This window comes from Doryrhamphus excisus, linkage group LG2 (genome assembly GCF_037039965.1).
Source record: "Doryrhamphus excisus strain RoL-2023G ecotype Guam linkage group LG2, RoL_Dexc_Guam_v1.1, whole genome shotgun sequence".
In the NCBI taxonomy this organism is placed as follows: Eukaryota; Metazoa; Chordata; class Actinopteri; order Syngnathiformes; family Syngnathidae; genus Doryrhamphus; species Doryrhamphus excisus.
In genome coordinates, this window is record NC_136358.1 from 7,502,769 (window position 1) to 7,519,976 (window position 17,208).

General features: G+C 40.7%; 1 long non-coding RNA gene across 1 annotated transcript in view; it reads right to left on the bottom strand.

Moving 5' to 3' along the window:
* Positions 1 to 7,782: 7,782 nt before the first annotated feature.
* LOC144901801 (uncharacterized) overlaps positions 7,783 to 17,208 on the bottom strand; it is a 50,201-nt gene continuing 40,775 nt past the window's right edge. The window contains exon 3 of the long non-coding RNA XR_013629906.1: positions 7,783 to 8,620. This is a non-coding gene — a long non-coding RNA (uncharacterized LOC144901801). The remainder of the gene's footprint in view (positions 8,621 to 17,208) is intronic.

Consider the following 17,208-nt stretch of genomic DNA (forward strand, 5'->3'; position numbering starts at 1 on the left):
GCTGACTAATGAAGTTGGGAAGCTTAGAGCAATTAGATACATCAAAGCTCAAATCTGAAAATTAATTAGGCCTCTCCTCTCGTTCTGAAAACGCATCCGCTCGTACAGAAGTTAATTTGCATACTGCCATCAAAACACGCAGGTGCCCGTTGTTGACGGTACGGCCGCTTTCAAAAAATGTTTGCTTGTCACATATTTAGACAATTAAAAGAGATAAATAAACAGAAAGATTAGAGTTATAGTGAAAGTGGCAAATAGTGTGAAATCCTGTGGTAACACGGATAAAGACTTTTCACCTTTGGTGCTTTCAAGTACAGGATATGACGAGTTGTCCGAACCTGCAGAGATTTCTACAAGCATTTCAGTGTTTCTCAACTGGTCTCATCCTGGAACATCATCCAGTTTTCCATTGTGGTGACCCACCTTTACACAGGTAAAAGCTTGAAAATGTACTTTGTCATCTTCTCATGTCCTCTTTTTAAATGGGACCTTTTCGACTCTTTGTATTGAGTTGTGGACTCCTATAGAGCAGCTACACACAATAACCAGCACAGAAAGCTTTCTAGTTCTTCCAGAATCTGCACCTATTCAGCTGTATTTCTTTGGATTTTGTGGTTCCTGCGAAAACTGTCTGTTTTAATGTATTTCAACCACAGCCCACGTCCGGGCATGCCCACTCCGCTGTGGTTGATCACACTTCCGCCAACTTTAGCGCTATAAGCGAATGTATGGTGAAGATAGTCACTAGCTAGCTAGTCACTAGCCGCTATGGTGTCACTACGGCAGTAAAGTAGTTCTTTGGTGTAACAATGTTAATAACAATCAGAATTACAAGGTCTCATTATGCAAATGGAGCATTGCTACTGCTTTTTGGAAGAAGGCTTTATAGGCAGAGTAGTAGTAGTAGTAGCTATTTCTTTTTCACTTATTTTACATCTTTCAAACGCACAGAAAAGAGAAATACATGTTATAAGGATTGTGGGTAATGGACAAAATTCGAAAAAGTTTTCCTTTAAGTCGGCAGGTTTGAAGAACATGTCATCTACAGTGCACTATTCTAAATAACAGTATAAGGCCATTGTGGGTTGTGTTTACCTCCAAATGAAAAACAACATGCAGTTGTGTATGCGTTGTATTAATCATTAGCGTGCATCAAAAACTATCTTAAGCATGGGCGTGATACATCAAACAGAGGCCCTTGTTACCGCTCTGTGTCAGAAGAAACACATAAATTCACTGATCTCTGTGGTGCTCTTCACAGCGCCACTATCCACACGATCTGTTTTTTTTGCCGTGTGAAGTCACATCAAAGCGTGGCCAATTGCGTGCTAGTTCACACTAATGAAGAGCTTCTTCAAACAAGTGCTCATTATTAACGACACCTGATTTTAAATGCCCGATCCATTAAAGAATGTAAATGACCCCCCTCTTCTTCAGCCGTGTGTTGGTTGTGTAAATTTGTAACATAAAATAATTTATTCAAGGAAAGGAGAATGAAATAATGAAGTAACATTTCACAATGACAAAATAAGTAAATAATACATAACCTCTGATTGATTTGTTGTTCAATAGAAATCAACGCTTCCTAACCTGTTCCTTCATGGTAATATATTAATCATTTCCCTCAGCCACCGTGCTTTGAAAATTGATGTTGCCCAATGTGTTTTTCCTTTCGGCTGCACTTTGATTAATGAACCTCGCTCAAAGTACGCAACTGTTTCAAAAAGGAAGACACAACATAAAAGTTCACAAACTCCCCCTGTCTATCTACCTAGGCTGCACAACATGTGACTTCTGCTGCAGTTATCGCTTTGAGGTGAATCAAACTAAAGTCGGCAATAGGAACAGGAATACAACACAGTAGAGCCCCCCCAGGAAAACAAAGTTCAGACCTGGGGTGTGAGTTAAATCCGGCCTATAGACAAAGCCTATATTTCCCCACAGTTGAGCTCTAATCTGTCTGTCTCAGCCCTGTAAGCCATTAAGGGTCAGACAAAGACAGTCCGGACCTAAGCACCCCGTGGGGAGATCTTATTTACAGTGGAACTGCCACTTTCGCCGCCTGCCACCTCTGTCTTGCTCCTGTGCTTCCTCGTCTACCATTTTATTCCTGCACCCTCACGCCCACCCCCCGGTTCCACCGGCTGCTATGGGCTTTTAATCTCGGGGAGCTGAAATTCCATCTCTCCACTTGGTGAGCCGGCTTGAGGCTCGGCGTTCGGCTTCCTGTTTCTGACCTGGCATTTAATGGAACTATTGTTCAGTCTGAGGCACATCCCATTAGGCTGAGGCGAAGGAGAAACATAAGTAATCTGACATTTTTCTTGCTATTTCTTTCAGACTTGTCACCATTTAAGAAAGCGATTTTAACCAACAAAACGTCAAATACAACTAAAAATTTGATCCCGCCTGATAAAAAGCATCAAATAGCAGAAGCTACTTACTTCTCATTGCATGTAGCCCGAAATTCAAGGAATAGTTGTGCAGTACAAGGTGCACAATGTTATACTCATTAAGCTAAAGGAGAACAGTTTGTATTGATTCGACCAAATAAGGCGAGACGGAAATACCGTGTAGCGTTATTGCCAAACACAAAAGGAACTTCTATTACCATCACTGTTGCTGCTGCCTAAGGCAACACAGACACTGTCTGTAAACACTATTTAATTGGAAATAACTGTCTGTTCTACCACTACTGTGGCACCATTTCTGAGCTAAGCCCATCAAGGAATCTATCAAGTCCAATGATTTCCACCCTATAATATTCCTCAGCCATAAATGTGCACAAAACACTGGTGGTGCAACGATACGTACAAAATCTGATTTATTTGGCACAGAACATTCCTCTATTTCAATTTGAAGTTGGTATTTATTGAAGAATTAGCTGCTAGTTTGTCATTTTTATGTTTAATTTAAACAATTATTAATATTATTATTCACACAACAGCTAAGCTGTTTTATGTTTTGCATTGCGCAAGTTTTTATGTAGGCCTGTGTTACATCAGTCACTCATGCATCTGGGCCGCATTCACTTTCATTGAAATGTATTGTTTTCTTAGTCCATGAAGTCATCATAAAACAGGCGTGCTACTTACGATATAAGAATTTTCCGGTTTATGCCCCGTCCACTGCGAATACAGCTATGGATACAGATCATTTAGATGGGTGGACAGATACAGATAGTGGCGTACTCGCTCATCCTTAATAATGACTATTATTGTATATTTTTGATAAAGTGTATGTTTTCTTGCACTAACAAATTAGTACATTTAGGCAGCCAACTAGTTGTGCTTGAATTTCATCTGCTGGCTGCTACCACAAGACAAGCTAATATTCCACATGATTTAATTCCATTAATCCATTAATTCCACATGATTGACGATCTTGATGTAGTTCGCTTCATATCCTCCCATCTCATAATTGATGCCTTTCTCAGCATCATTCCAAGTTTCTGAGATTGTGTTTACTTTGAAGGGTTCATTGAATCAACTCCGATATTGTCTGATGTTGTTGTCGTCTGCATGCATACTTCTTCTGTAGATATATATATAATTGATATTGCGGGGTTTAATGTCATTGCTTTAACTTTTTCCAGGTAATAAAAGCAGTTGCTCCTAATATAGGAAAAAAATGTAATTAACCTCTCCTGTCCAGTCATTAGGTTTCCATTTCAACTGTCCTGCAGCCTTTCGTGTTTTATTGTGAATGTCATTGAAAGTAAAAAATAAATTGGGTTCCTAATCCAATATATCTTGTTGAGCAGGCCCTTGAAACATAGTAGTGATGTCAAATGTTATTGAATGCTATCCTTCCAGCTGCATCGTTCTGTGTTTGTTAGTTGCATCCTCCATTTTCCTTGTTGTCATGGTGATGTGATCTTTAATATTTATCCAGATCCTTTATATATTTGACAACAAGCACTCTGGCCTCTTTTGGTCTTCCATTTAGCTGGATGTAGATTTTGCATTCCAGGTACCTTGAATCATTCCCTGCTTTCTCAAGTTGCATGTTTTCTTAGGTGGTCATTCATGTAGACATTTGTATCTTGTAGCTTCTTTTTGTGCAGTTTTGAATTTTCTGTTGGTGAAATGAACAATTATAATGGGTGCGGCATTGTTTTTGCTCCTTTGACGCAATATTTATTTCATATTGTTCTTCTCTGTTTGCAACTGCAAACATTCCGAAGCGATGAAGCAATTTTTTAAAGAGACATTTTTAAAAACAATTTTGTCAATAACCACATGGAATTTTATGTAAATACATGGAATGGAAAATATTATATTCTTATTTAATATTATTTTATTGTAAAACATACTTTTAAAAAGCCATTAGTTTTTGCATGTAAATGTCGTTTTGTGTCATAAAGTCACTTGGAAAACTTTTTTTTTTTACAAAAATACAGTGAAAAAGGCTGACAGATGATTTCCCTATTTGCCATAATCGCATGCTTGCATGAATCACCAACTTCACACAGATCATTAAAAAAATAATTAAATAATAAAGCTTGACAGATCACTTACACACATACACAGTACACATATAGCAAGTAATTATAAATAGTATAACAATTCCTGTCAATCTCAAACTTAACATTTGGGATGAATAAGTACACCACTATCTGTACCTGTACTAGGAGCAAACAGGGCATAACCTGGAAGTGGACGTGGTTTAACCAAAATGGGTTTGGCTAAATTTTTACATTATTTTAAGGTATTTTAAGGGTTTAAGTTCCTCAAATTGAAGAACTCACTTAAATCGCCAATGACCTGGATGTAACAGTGGAACCAAAGAAGAAAGGCATTCTTTGCAGAGTCAGGTCTCTTCAGGACTGACGAAGCAAGGCTCCCTCAGCGTGCCAAAACCAGGAAGAGTCTCTATCAATGAGCAAATTGATCCCTTTTACAGGCTGCTGTCCCTTCAGACAATTTGTTCCAGGCAAGCCATACCCTATACAGGCTTAAAGATATTTGGCCTTGCTTCTCCAGATGGTCTGATGCTGGACTTTGAAGTTTACCAAGGGAAGGATATATTTGCTGATCAAAGGTTGGGAATTGGGGCAGCAGCATGGTTGAAACTGTTCCCACAGGAACTCGCCTGTACTTCGACCACAGCTTCACATCAATTAACCCCCTGGGTGAATTGCAAGCCAAGGGCCTCCATTAACTGGAACCATAACCAAAGACCCTGTCCAAAAGCCTTGACAGTTGCCTGATGACAATCGACTGAAAAGAGAAGGAAGGGGAGCATCAGTGATGTTGGTTATCAGAGGAACTGAGTTGGGGATAACAAAATGGTATGACAACAAGCCGGTTATGATGGCTTCTACCGCACATGGGAAAGGTCAGGAAGATGTCTTCACTAGACTGCTGGAGAAAGTGAAAATACCTGCAGTTCTAAGGAAGTATAATGCCAACCAAGGTGGTGTGGATCTCTGTGACCGCATGCTGAGCTTCTATCACTTAACAAGCAGAACCAAGACCTTGTGTGCAATGGCTCTTTTTTTATTGTTACTTCACAAATTCCTGTATCCAGTAAATATCCGATCATCAAAGACTACTGACCAGTTCCTAGATCAAACTGCATCTGGCAAATGACCTGACTGGGACCTGACTACACTGGCAAGAGTAGATGACAGTAAGGAGAGCGAAGAAGATTATGAGCCACCCAGCACAAATAGAATTCCATAACCAGAAGTATCAACTAAGAAAATATGGGACTCGGCACAAAGGTGTCCAAGACAAGGCTACAAGGGCAAAACCCACATAGGATGCATCATTCCTCTGCATTACAAAAAAAAAAACTGCTTCCTGAACTACCATAGCTAGCTTTGTTTTTAGCTGACACATTTCTATCTTTATAATAGGATGAGGGAGAATCCCCGTTAGTCATACATCTAAAAGATTGCACTAATTAAACCCAAGCTCTCATGTCAACAAGATATAATAAGAAAATACTTCAAAAATAATGGACGTAATTTGAATTGAGGCTCACGGTATTGCTGTTTATCGCCTCTTGCCCATATATTCAGCACATTACATGTTTTTAATCTCTGTTCATTTGCCTGCCTTTGGTTTGTTTTTTAAGTGCTGTTTTACTGCTACTCTCAAGCACTTTGAATTGCCTCGTGACTGAATGGTACTATAAAAATAAACCTGTCTTTTCTTGCCTTTAACTACCACCTCTGGTCTGCCATAGAAAAAATGGCAACAAGTCGGCTAGTTTGAATTAATTGTACAACTTGTAGCTCGGTGTCGACTGTGTTGATCACGTAGAACGACCATGTGACTGGACCAATACGGCTAAGAGGTGTCTTTATGATCATTTATAGGGCAAAGTCAGCTTTTAAAACATGGTATATGCCTGTCACAATGGTGCACATGCATTCTTATTTTTCCCTTAACTGCCTGCATTAAGCTCGTCAAGTGGTGTGGTATGTGATAAGCAGCCCCATGGGACTGGTAGGGGCCTGAAGAAGCCTGTTGTAATGAATGGTTGCAGCTCTACTGATGCACGGCAATCATTAACAGCCTGATAATTACTCTGGATACCTCAGTGGATTGCGTGTGTGTGTGATGCAGATAGAGCCCTTAAAGGAAAACTGCACTTTGGAATATTGCTCATATGTTAGCCATGAACACATACGTATGTCTTCCTCTTTTCTGTGCGTTCCAAAGATATAAAAACAGCTAAACAGAGACAGCTCCGTCTTTTCACTGATATCAGCCGATACAGATCTGTGGCCGAATGATCGAAGAAACCCTAATTCTTAGGTATAATAATGTTATTAAAAATAAAAATACCAATGTCTCTGGAGCTTGTTTAATATGCATGTCACAGTATATGTAAATTGAGCACTGTTGGTGCGTTTTTTATTTTTTTCAGAAGGCTTTATAGGCTAAATAGGTTAATTACATTACATACATTCTTAGCTGCAGCTTCTTAGCTGTTTGTATAGATTTAGACTGAACACAAAAGAGAAAGACATATGTGTTCATTGTGGATGATGGGCAAAATTCCCCCAAAAGTGCCAACAACAAGGCCTGGAAAGGACTAAGAGTCCAGCTAAGGTCAGCAAAGAAGCAGTACAGAAGGATAATAGAAGAAAACAACAACAACAACAACAAAAACCAACAGCCCCCAAAAGAAGTCACCAGCACAGAAGGGGACACCTCTCCTTATTAAATATTGAAAGTCACATGTAGTATTCTGGTCAATAATGTTACATTGATGAGACACTACCTTACATTACCTTGCTATGCTTAAAGCGGCGGCCTTCTCTCTTCCAGCACAGATCCCATAGCCTGTATGTAATAGTGGAGCAAGGTGTGACGTAAACAAAGCTAAATCCAGCATAAAACAGCTATCAGCATCAGTATTGGCTATAAGGTGGAAACCAAAATGGCCAGGATGAAACAGCTTTGTGGGTGTAGTGTACACTTCGGCGAAGATGATTACATTAATTTCTACACATCCAAGACAGAGAAAGAAACATTTGTTCTGACGTTCCAGTAACACTGGCCAACTAGCTAATGATTTCAGCCTTGTTTTGGTATTACACTCCCAACACCCTGTCTCTCACAGCTACAGCTGTGGGTCCAGCTTCCAGTTTGGACCACCTCTCTGCCCCCCCTCACTCTACCACTCTACCCCACCATTCTAACACCATCTGATGCTGGCTTTGTGCTAAAAGCTATCATCACTTCCTAGTCAGCATGTTTACTTTACTATCCCAGCAGGAATGATTTAGTCACTTCATGGTAAAGACATAAATAAGATTTAAACTCATGGGTGTTGCTATAAATGTTTTTCCTAGGGCAGAGGTCCACAACCACCAGGCTGGGAAGCCTGAACTAAATTCTAATTCTAAATTCATGAAAATTTTAATAATGAAATATTAAAATAACAAAAATAAACTACCTTCAATAAAATGTTGGCTTTTTGATTTTTTGGGTGTCTGGAACAGATATATTTTTTAGATATTTTGTGATAAATCTGTAAGAAAATAAGCATGGTTAGAGTCAGTTTTGGTTTGGTTTTTTGCTTTTGGAATGAATTAATAACCAAGGTGCCACTGTCGTTTTTTGTTTTTTTTTCTTTTCTAAAGTCTGCTATGCAGGCTGGTTCCATGCTGATTTTCAAATGGTCCTGCAGGCAAGGAGTGGAGAGTCACCATTGTGAAAAGGACTCATCAGGGAAGACTTGAACCATTTGGTGTTGCAACACTCCGTTTGGGTTAATACTATAAAGGAACTCACCAGTCATTCTGCAGGCATTTGATTCGGTGAACATAATGGATATTCAGGTAGAAACATGTTGTAGATGGATGTGTCAACAGCCCAGCAAGTCATATTCTTGTCAGTTGTTGGGCGACACACTGTTTTATTTCAGTCAGTCATATTTCTCACTCAGCCAAGTTGAAATCAACAGAGCTGCCATGTTTTGTTTTATCATCCCAGGCACTGATGTTTGGCCACTTTCCAGAGAGTGGTGTTTGCATGATGGAGTGCCAATACAGTCCTGCTGGGCCCAGCCCCGCCATGCCTGGTCCGTTCTACCACAGGGAGGGTGCTGATTAAATAGCTCTATGGCTTTGCCACCGTTGGACTGCAGGAATGCTGAGCTGTGGGAGGGAAAAGACGAAGACGGCTTCAGCCAGTTGCAATTAAACAGAGAAATGATGCATGAAATGGCACAGAGGAAGGGAAGGGTTCGTATTAGTGAAGTGAACGTAAAAACAACAAAACACGTAACGTTAAAGGCTAGGACGACAGGTATCTAATGTAGAGGACTAAAACATGGAAGTGTCAAGAGATCTCAAAAGATTCTCATTTAGAGAAAAGTTGTCTTGTGAGAATAGGACAACCTGTGACTATCACTAATGGTAATATACAGCATACCAACTATGCTTCGTAACACATCTGATGCGTAGAAGAGATCTGTGTTGACAATATAGCGACATGATTGCTATATTTAGCGAGTAGGGGTCCGCATTAAAAGTGAAAGACAGGATTTTTTTTTCATTCTGTACTTAAATACAAGCAGTAAACATAGGCGAAGTATCCTCCACGCAGGTGAGCAGTTGTAGAGCTCCACCTTTGATGAAGGTGAAAGCCCCTTAGCAATGGAACCCAACACCAACAAAAGCCAACAAGGCAAAGCTTGGACACACTCCCTTGTTGCCTCGGGGAAACACCTCGGGGAAACACACATGGGTGCTCATTACAGAAATAAAATAAACAAACCAGTGCCGAATGTGGATTGTGCAACCTGCCTGCATAGAAATATTAATTTTAACATTTTTAAGTCAAACTTGCTGGGTTTGCACTGTCGACTATTCGATGATTTGATTTTTTCAGAGTCTGATTTGACCATAATATGTTTATTTGTGTACTTGAGACATTTTTTTTTACTTAGAACATGTTGCAAATGAGACCTGTTTATTTGTAAGGACCACCCAAAAAAATCAATTTGTGACTATGGACAAAATGTAATGAATCAGATTCAACTATGAATTTTTTCTTTGTCAAAACAGCCCTAATTTGCACATTTTCTGATCAAATACAGAACAGAAACTTAAGATGAGGCTCCAATGAGCATGTTCTCTTGACTTAGTGTGCAAGACCAGCCTAACGTCTGAGTGCAGGCAGTGAGAGCACACACTGGATCATGGCGCCTACCACTTTCTGTAAGACACCATGTCATCAATAATATAATGTTGCAGAAACATTGATTATACACCATGAGTTTCTGCAGCCTGTTTAATGCATTTAATGTAAGTGTGACATCATTATTCTAGATAATGAAACAATATAATACGGAGAAATGACACACTGAGCTGACAGGTGTGTCACTGCCGTTCTTCAATAGAAAGTATTTGAAAACAAATATGAAGGCAATGATAATATTCTTTTTGTTGTTGTCCTCTGGATGAGCAACCTGTATTAACGTGAAAAAACTCCAAAGGAGTCAGTGCCTCACCAGCCATAGATGTCACCACATACCTTTGGCCCTGACTATTCAAGTATCTATCTGAAGTATGCTGAGAAAAGCTTCAGGCCTCACATGTACAACAAGAGTATTGTCACTAAGCCCATGTGACAACATTTAAAGTTGTAAAGTTGTTAAAAGTTGTAATCCCAAAGATTACTTGAGAAACAGAAGAAGGCAAGGCTACTTTTCAATATTCATGAGGCAGTTTAAAGAAAACAGTGCATAGCTCGATATTAGATGCATCATCATGGCGCCATTCAGAGTCCAAATTAACTGGCTTTTACTTACCCCCAATGTAAACAGATCTGAGACAATACGGGAGACACGGCCAAGTGAGTATCGACAGTCTGTAGGAATTGCACTTTATTCCAGGGACTGCACCGTCAACCAGTGCCAGAAGCGTTGGAGAGATTACGGACCCCTTTTTGGAGGAAAAAGGAATGCATCTTTTGCAAGCTTGTTAAAAGTTCATCCAAGCTCCTATCAGCAGCCACAGCTGGATATCTACTGAGGGCTTTCCACACACTCACAGTGCTGGGATTCTGGGATTTAGGGCTTGATAGAGGGAAGGCTTTTTAGAAGGCAGAGTGTGGAAACTCTTGAGGTGCAGTCAAATGTCAGTGACTGATGCAATGTTCAGGTCCCAGATGACTTCTGCATGGACTTAGGCCAGCTGAGCTTCCACTGTGCATGTGGACTAATGAGCGAAGGTTGCAATGTGCACAATCCTCCTGAAATTGCTCTTCAACTTTTCAAAATGTTCTTCACCAGCGGTGCAACTTTCTCCATAAGAGCCAAAGCTAATGGTTTCGTCGCAAGGCATAAAAAGGAAAGTTCTCTGTCCCTGCAAAATTTTACAAAAGAATCCAATATGTGCACATTGTCTGCCCTCCGATTGCAACATTCCACCTTTATGTCACGTCACCCTTTTGGACAATTGTCTCATAAAAAGTAAAGTGTGCAGTAAAAGCTCAAATGCAGAGGTGTAGAATTACAGCATAGCCATGACCTCTGCAAACAGGAGCTCTCCACTTGTCCCACATTCTCATTCGCCTGCCCGGCTTCCATCTAATCCTGCCAGAGGAGTTTAATTTACTGCCAAGAGTTCCTCACACAATTTCTTTAAAAGTACATTTTATGAGACTGCAATTCCATTTCATTGAAGCCCTGTACAGTAAATCCTATTTGCAAAGCGTCACATGCGGTCACATTAACATGACAAAAAGTGGCGCTCTTGCACTCCAGCTCTCCCGTATTATCGCTGGCTGCACAATTTTATGGGATACGACGCTGCCAACTCCATGCCCATCAGGAAAGTTGGAGTGGCGACGGCAATCGGAGTGAGAGATGAAAGCAGCTCGGCTACACAAACAGCCGCGGTGAGCCTAATATGAATCAATAAAATCTCATCTCGCCACCCTGAAAACGATCAGCAGCTTCAATTGTGTTTTGGCAAAGTTCAGCGGGATCAAGATATCAAGGAGAGTGGAGATTAAAATGATGCTTTTCCAGAAAGTGAGCGGAAAATCTGGATCGAGACGGTGTTCACATATAGATTAGTGTTAATAATTTAAAAAATTAAAAAACAAAGAAACGCTGAGTGGCGCGTCCACCATGCGGCCATAGATCAGTAATAATACAGCATAAGCATGTATGTTGTTATGGAAAAGTCAGTGTTTGGAAAAGTTTATGATTTTACTCACCGGTTTAACAGGTTAAAATTTTACGACCTGTGAAAAATGGCAAGAATTTACATTTGACACTGTTGGATCTTAACGGGTGAGGCAAAAAATATATATATTGTTAGCAATTTATTGCCAACAACTATACACTTTTCTATTTGAACACGATCAGATTGTTGAGCTATGTGAGCAAGAGATATAGCACTGGGTATCTCTCATGACTGAAGGACCTTGTCTGTGTGGTAATGACCGGGTTTTTCAACAGGACAACGATGCCATTCATAATACCCGACTGACAAAGGACTTCTCCCAGAAGAATAACATCACTCTTGTGGACCATCCTGCGTGCTCCCCTGGTCTAAATCCCATTGAGAACATAGAAAACAAGGGAAGTTTACTGTACTGCATATGAACGAATGTGGCAAAGGCCTGTTGGTTTGCTTGTGTAAACTACCTCTAAAGCCTGAAAGTAAGACTTATCATTTTCAAACTTTTTACATTTTCGGTTGAAAATGCGAAGGGCCGAGCAATCTGCTGACCCCTACTGGTATGACTTTTGCAGCAACAACCAGATTGCCTCCCTTTGAAATGCACACGCTCCCTTAAGATATCTAAGACGGCTTAGGAACTCCATTATATATTCACTGCACCCTTGTGTGACATTCCCTGGCACTTATTTGGCAGCTTATTAAAAAACAAAAAGAAGACAGGCGCACAAACATGGCGCCCCCCCTAAGCCGGCAATCAAAAGTTCAAAAACTCCTGTCGAAGCAAGTTTACGATGGTAACCTTCCGACGTGTGACAGTATTTACATAAAGGATTCAGGCTTGGTTGGAATATTCATTATTGATGTGAAGTGTAATGAATGATTTATAACCAAAGCCAATCAGAGGCTGCCTTCTTCCAGCGCCACCTGAGGGATATTATACATTTATAACTCAAGGACATGCTGTCATTGTTTTTGGACGACCAACTTTGGAGTGAAGCTTTTGTCTCCCTCTCCATTGTACTTTGCTTTCAAAGACTATTGGCTGTTCAGCACAAAATGCACTCAGGGGAGAACTTGTAGCTTTCTTTCTAAATGTGCTCTTATGGGGAACTATAATGTCAATGGTCCTCACACACACTTTAACTGAACCCTTTTGTTCAGTGAAGGAATAAGATTTGATTTCACCTTTACTGCCATACTCCCAATGAACTTACAAGCTTTGATGGGACATGATTGCACTGTAAGGAGAGTCAAGTACGCATTCTCTTGAGTTATGCTTCCTGCGGTAGCGCCAAGTTACACAGTGACAAATATTCAAAGTTTAGAACAGGGGTCTCAAACCCGTGGCCCACTCGCCATTTTTGTCCCAATAACACATTTTGCTGGTTGATAACTGTGCTATTAATTATGGACTGATATTCGATAATTTCGACTTTAAAAAAAACTTAATTCTCATTCAGATTATTATTCGAAGGTCATTGTGCCATGTCATGTCATGATTGTGTCCTGTCACATTTGAGCCACTGGATGGTGGCATCTAGAGGAGGCATACCATATTAGCTATAGTGAAGCATCACCATTCCGAGTTGTGGTGTCAAAACAACTACACACAGCAACACAATAGGTGGGTAAAACAGACAAGACAGTAGCAAAGTATAATGCAGAATATTAACCAACTACAATGTGTATGTGAGCTCTAATGATGTGCTTTCCAGTCATATACAAAAATAGCAAAGTATGCTGGGAAACGAATAGCACACCCCAGCAACACTACACTATATACAGTGAAGAAAATAAGTTTGAACACCCTGCTATTTTGCTATTTCTCCCACTTAGAAATCATGGAGGGGTCTGAAATTTTCATCGTAGGTGCATGTCCACTGTGAGAGAGATAAACTAAAAAGAAAAATCCAGAAATCACAATGCATGATTTTTTAACAATTTATTTGTGTGATACAGCTGCTAATAAGTATTTGAACACCTGAGAAAATGAATGTTAATATTTGGTACAGTAGCCTTTGTTTGCTATTACAGAGGTCAAACGTTTCCTGTAGTTTTTCACCAGGTTTGCACACACTGCAGGAGGGATCTTGGCCCACTCCTCCACACAGATCTTCTCTAGATCAGTCAGGTTTCTGGGCTGTCGCTGAGAAACACGGAGTTTGAGCTCCCTCCAAAGATTTTCGATTGGGTTCAGGTCTGGAGACTGGCTGGGCCATGCTAGAACCTTGATATGCTTCTTACGGAGCCACTCCTTGGTTTTCCTGGCTGTGTGCTTCGGGTCGTTGTCGTGTTGGAAGACCCAGCCACGACCCATCTTCAATGCTCTGACAGAGGGAAGGAGGTTGTTCCCCAAAATCTCACAATACACGGCCCCAGTCATCCTCTCTTTAATGCAGTGCACTCGTCCTGTCCCATGTGCAGAAAAACACCCCCAAAGCATGATGCTACCACCCCCATGCTTCACAGTAGGGATGGTGTTCTTCGGATTGTACTCTTCATTCTTCTTCCTCCAAACACGCTTATTGGAATTATGACCAAAAAGTTCTATTTTGGTCTCATCTGACCATAAAACTTTCTCCCATGACTCCTCTGTATCATCCAAATGGTCATATGCAAACTTAAGACGGGCCTTGACATGTGCTGGTTTAAGCAGGGGAACCTTTCGTGCCATGCATGATTTCACATCATGACGTCTTAGTGTATTACCTACAGTAACCTTGGAAACGGTGGTCCCAGCTCTTTTCAGGTCATTGACCAAGTCCTGTCGTGTAGTTCTGGGCTGATTCCTCACCTTTCTTAGAATCATTGAGACCCCACGAGGTGATATCTTGCATGGGGCTCCACTCCGATTGAGATTGACCGTCATGTTTAGCTTCTTCCATTTTTTAATGATAGCTCCAACAGTGGACCTTTTTTCACCAAGCTGCTTGGTAATTGCTCCGTAGCCCTTTCCAGCCTTGTGGAGGTGTACAATTTTGTCTCTGGTGTCTTTGGACAGCTCTTTGGTCTTCGCCATGTTACAAGTTAAAGTCTTACTGATTGTATGGGGTGGACAGGTGTCTTTATGCAGCTAACGACCTCAAACAGGTGCATCTGATTCAGGATGATACATGGAGTGCAGGTGGACTTCTAATGGGCAGACTAACAGGTCTTTCAGGGTCAGAATTCTAGATGATACACAGGAGTTCAAATACTTATTTGCAGCTGTATCACACAAATAAATTGTTAAAAAATCATGCATTGTGATTTCTGGATTTTTCTTTTTAGTTTATCTCTCTCACAGTGGACATGCACCTACGATGAAAATTTCAGACCCCTCTATGATTTCTAAGTGGGAGAAATAGCAAAATAGCAGGGTGTTCAAATACTTATTTTCTTCACTGTAGATCGTCTCTGTAAAATAAAACACTTCAATAAAACCTACACTCACACAGTTATGTACGTAGTCTATTGTTAAAATATTGTAGGGGTCATATTTGAGCTGTGTAAAATAATGGGTATGCTTGCGTGAGTTTACGTCATAACATGTACTTGAATACAACTTTATGGCACATTATCGCTTCCTGTGCATTACGAGCTGATCGTGCGCCATTTTGCACTGTTTCATTTAATATTTACCCCGTGGATCAAAAGCATTCAGTAAGCATCGACTGTCGGAAGCAAGACTGCTGCATAGTCACACTGTAACTGTGGCATTTGGCTAAACTATTGTTTTTGTGCCTTCATTCATATTCTCGTCTGCTAGCTAACTGCTAGCACTCAGTGTAGACCCGCTTCCACGAATAGTTGAGACGATGCTCACTCTCGTTTGTGTTCATTTCATATAGAGCCAATGCACAAAGACACGTGCAGAGTGAACCCTCTTCTCATCCAGCCTGTGTACCACAGAAAGATAGACAGACGAGCATACACTTATGTCAAATTATCGAGGGCCCATAATTACCAACCTGTTTATTTTTATCGTCTATCCATTATTGTGACAGGCCTAGCTTCGGCATCATATTATACAGCCGACTGTCACGTTTGGGCTTGTCGGTGTTGCGATCCACGATCTGCGTCCCCAGGATGCAGACAGCAGGACCCAATTGCAGGTAAAAATGTATATCTTTTAATCATAATTAAAGCAAGAAATCAGGCAACAGATCAAACCAAATGACAAGGGGAGAGGTGCACAACTGAAAATTAGCGGAAGGTGCATGTAAACAGAAAGTAAAGAAACAGAAAGGAACAACAAAGGAAGTGGCTACAAAATAAGGGCATGGAAACAGGAACTATGGAATAGAAAGGAAACTGTCTCACTGGCTAACTCCCACATTGTGACACCTGCAGCAGAACCCCAGTCAATTGATTTTGGGACTCTTGGTTTAGAAGCAAAATGTGGTCTCAAACATGCACAAGGTAATAAGTGCAGAAACACATTCACGACTCCCACGGGTAATCACCCGTGGGAGAGCAGCAAAAATGATTGGGCCCAATTGATCCTCACTTGGAATTAACCCCACTTTGATTGGTGCAGTTGTAATTAAAGGTCAGCCGGTTTACTGTAATACATAACGAACAATTGATAATTAGGAGGCCTTCAATATGCAAAGCAAATTAATTCCTGTCAACATGTTTTCCCCCACAATGTGCAGGTTCACAGGCTGTTCATCATTAGAGTAGCCTCTTCTTATGTGGGGCTGAAGTGCACTTTTGCACATGTGATTAACTCACAATGAGCAGTATCCAGCAGCATATTATAAACACAGGTGTAGGCAAAAGCGTGCTTAACAATCTATGCAAAAGGCATTGTTCTGATATCAGTACTCACAAAAAGTATGAAATATTATTTCACTACATGCAGAGAAATAGCAATAAAATACTAAAATACAGAATTTTGTTACATTTTCCAGAGCCTTGTACTGGAAATACAAGTGCACACACACACCACTTCATTTAACATTCAACGCTAAACATATGTAGAAAATATACCCACTTCACTTGTGCTATTGCATAAAGGTCCACTCAAGCACCGGCTGCTTGTATACTTTCCACCTCCCACACACACTTCGCATATACAAATGCTGCATGCTACACCCCCACCCCTTTTTTAAAGCATCCATATGTCAAGAAAGTTCCTGCAACAAAAACAGATCCACAAGGACTTTTATCACTCTAGTTCAACGCATTTCTGCAGTTCTGGTAGAAGGAACCCATCAGCTCATCAGTCTTCTCTTCCATTTACAAATTAATAATATGATCCTAAAGTCAAGTAGATTCGATTTTGGTGTGAATTATGCAAGCTTGTCGCACTCATAGTTAAGCCCCTGCCTCATAATGGTGCTCCAACCTATTCTAAAGGACCCTGCCTGAAGAGTGGCGCCATTTGAAGTGGTTTTGGCAGCCAGCGCAGCAGCTTTGCACCCATCACGAGAGATAGACAGAGCCATTGTTGCAGATCTGGCCACCAGTTCGTGCTGCATTTTGTTTGGACACGATTTTTGGCCACCGGATCTGCTTCTCATTTCGGAAGGGCTAACAGCTTCTGCGCCTATGGCAACATG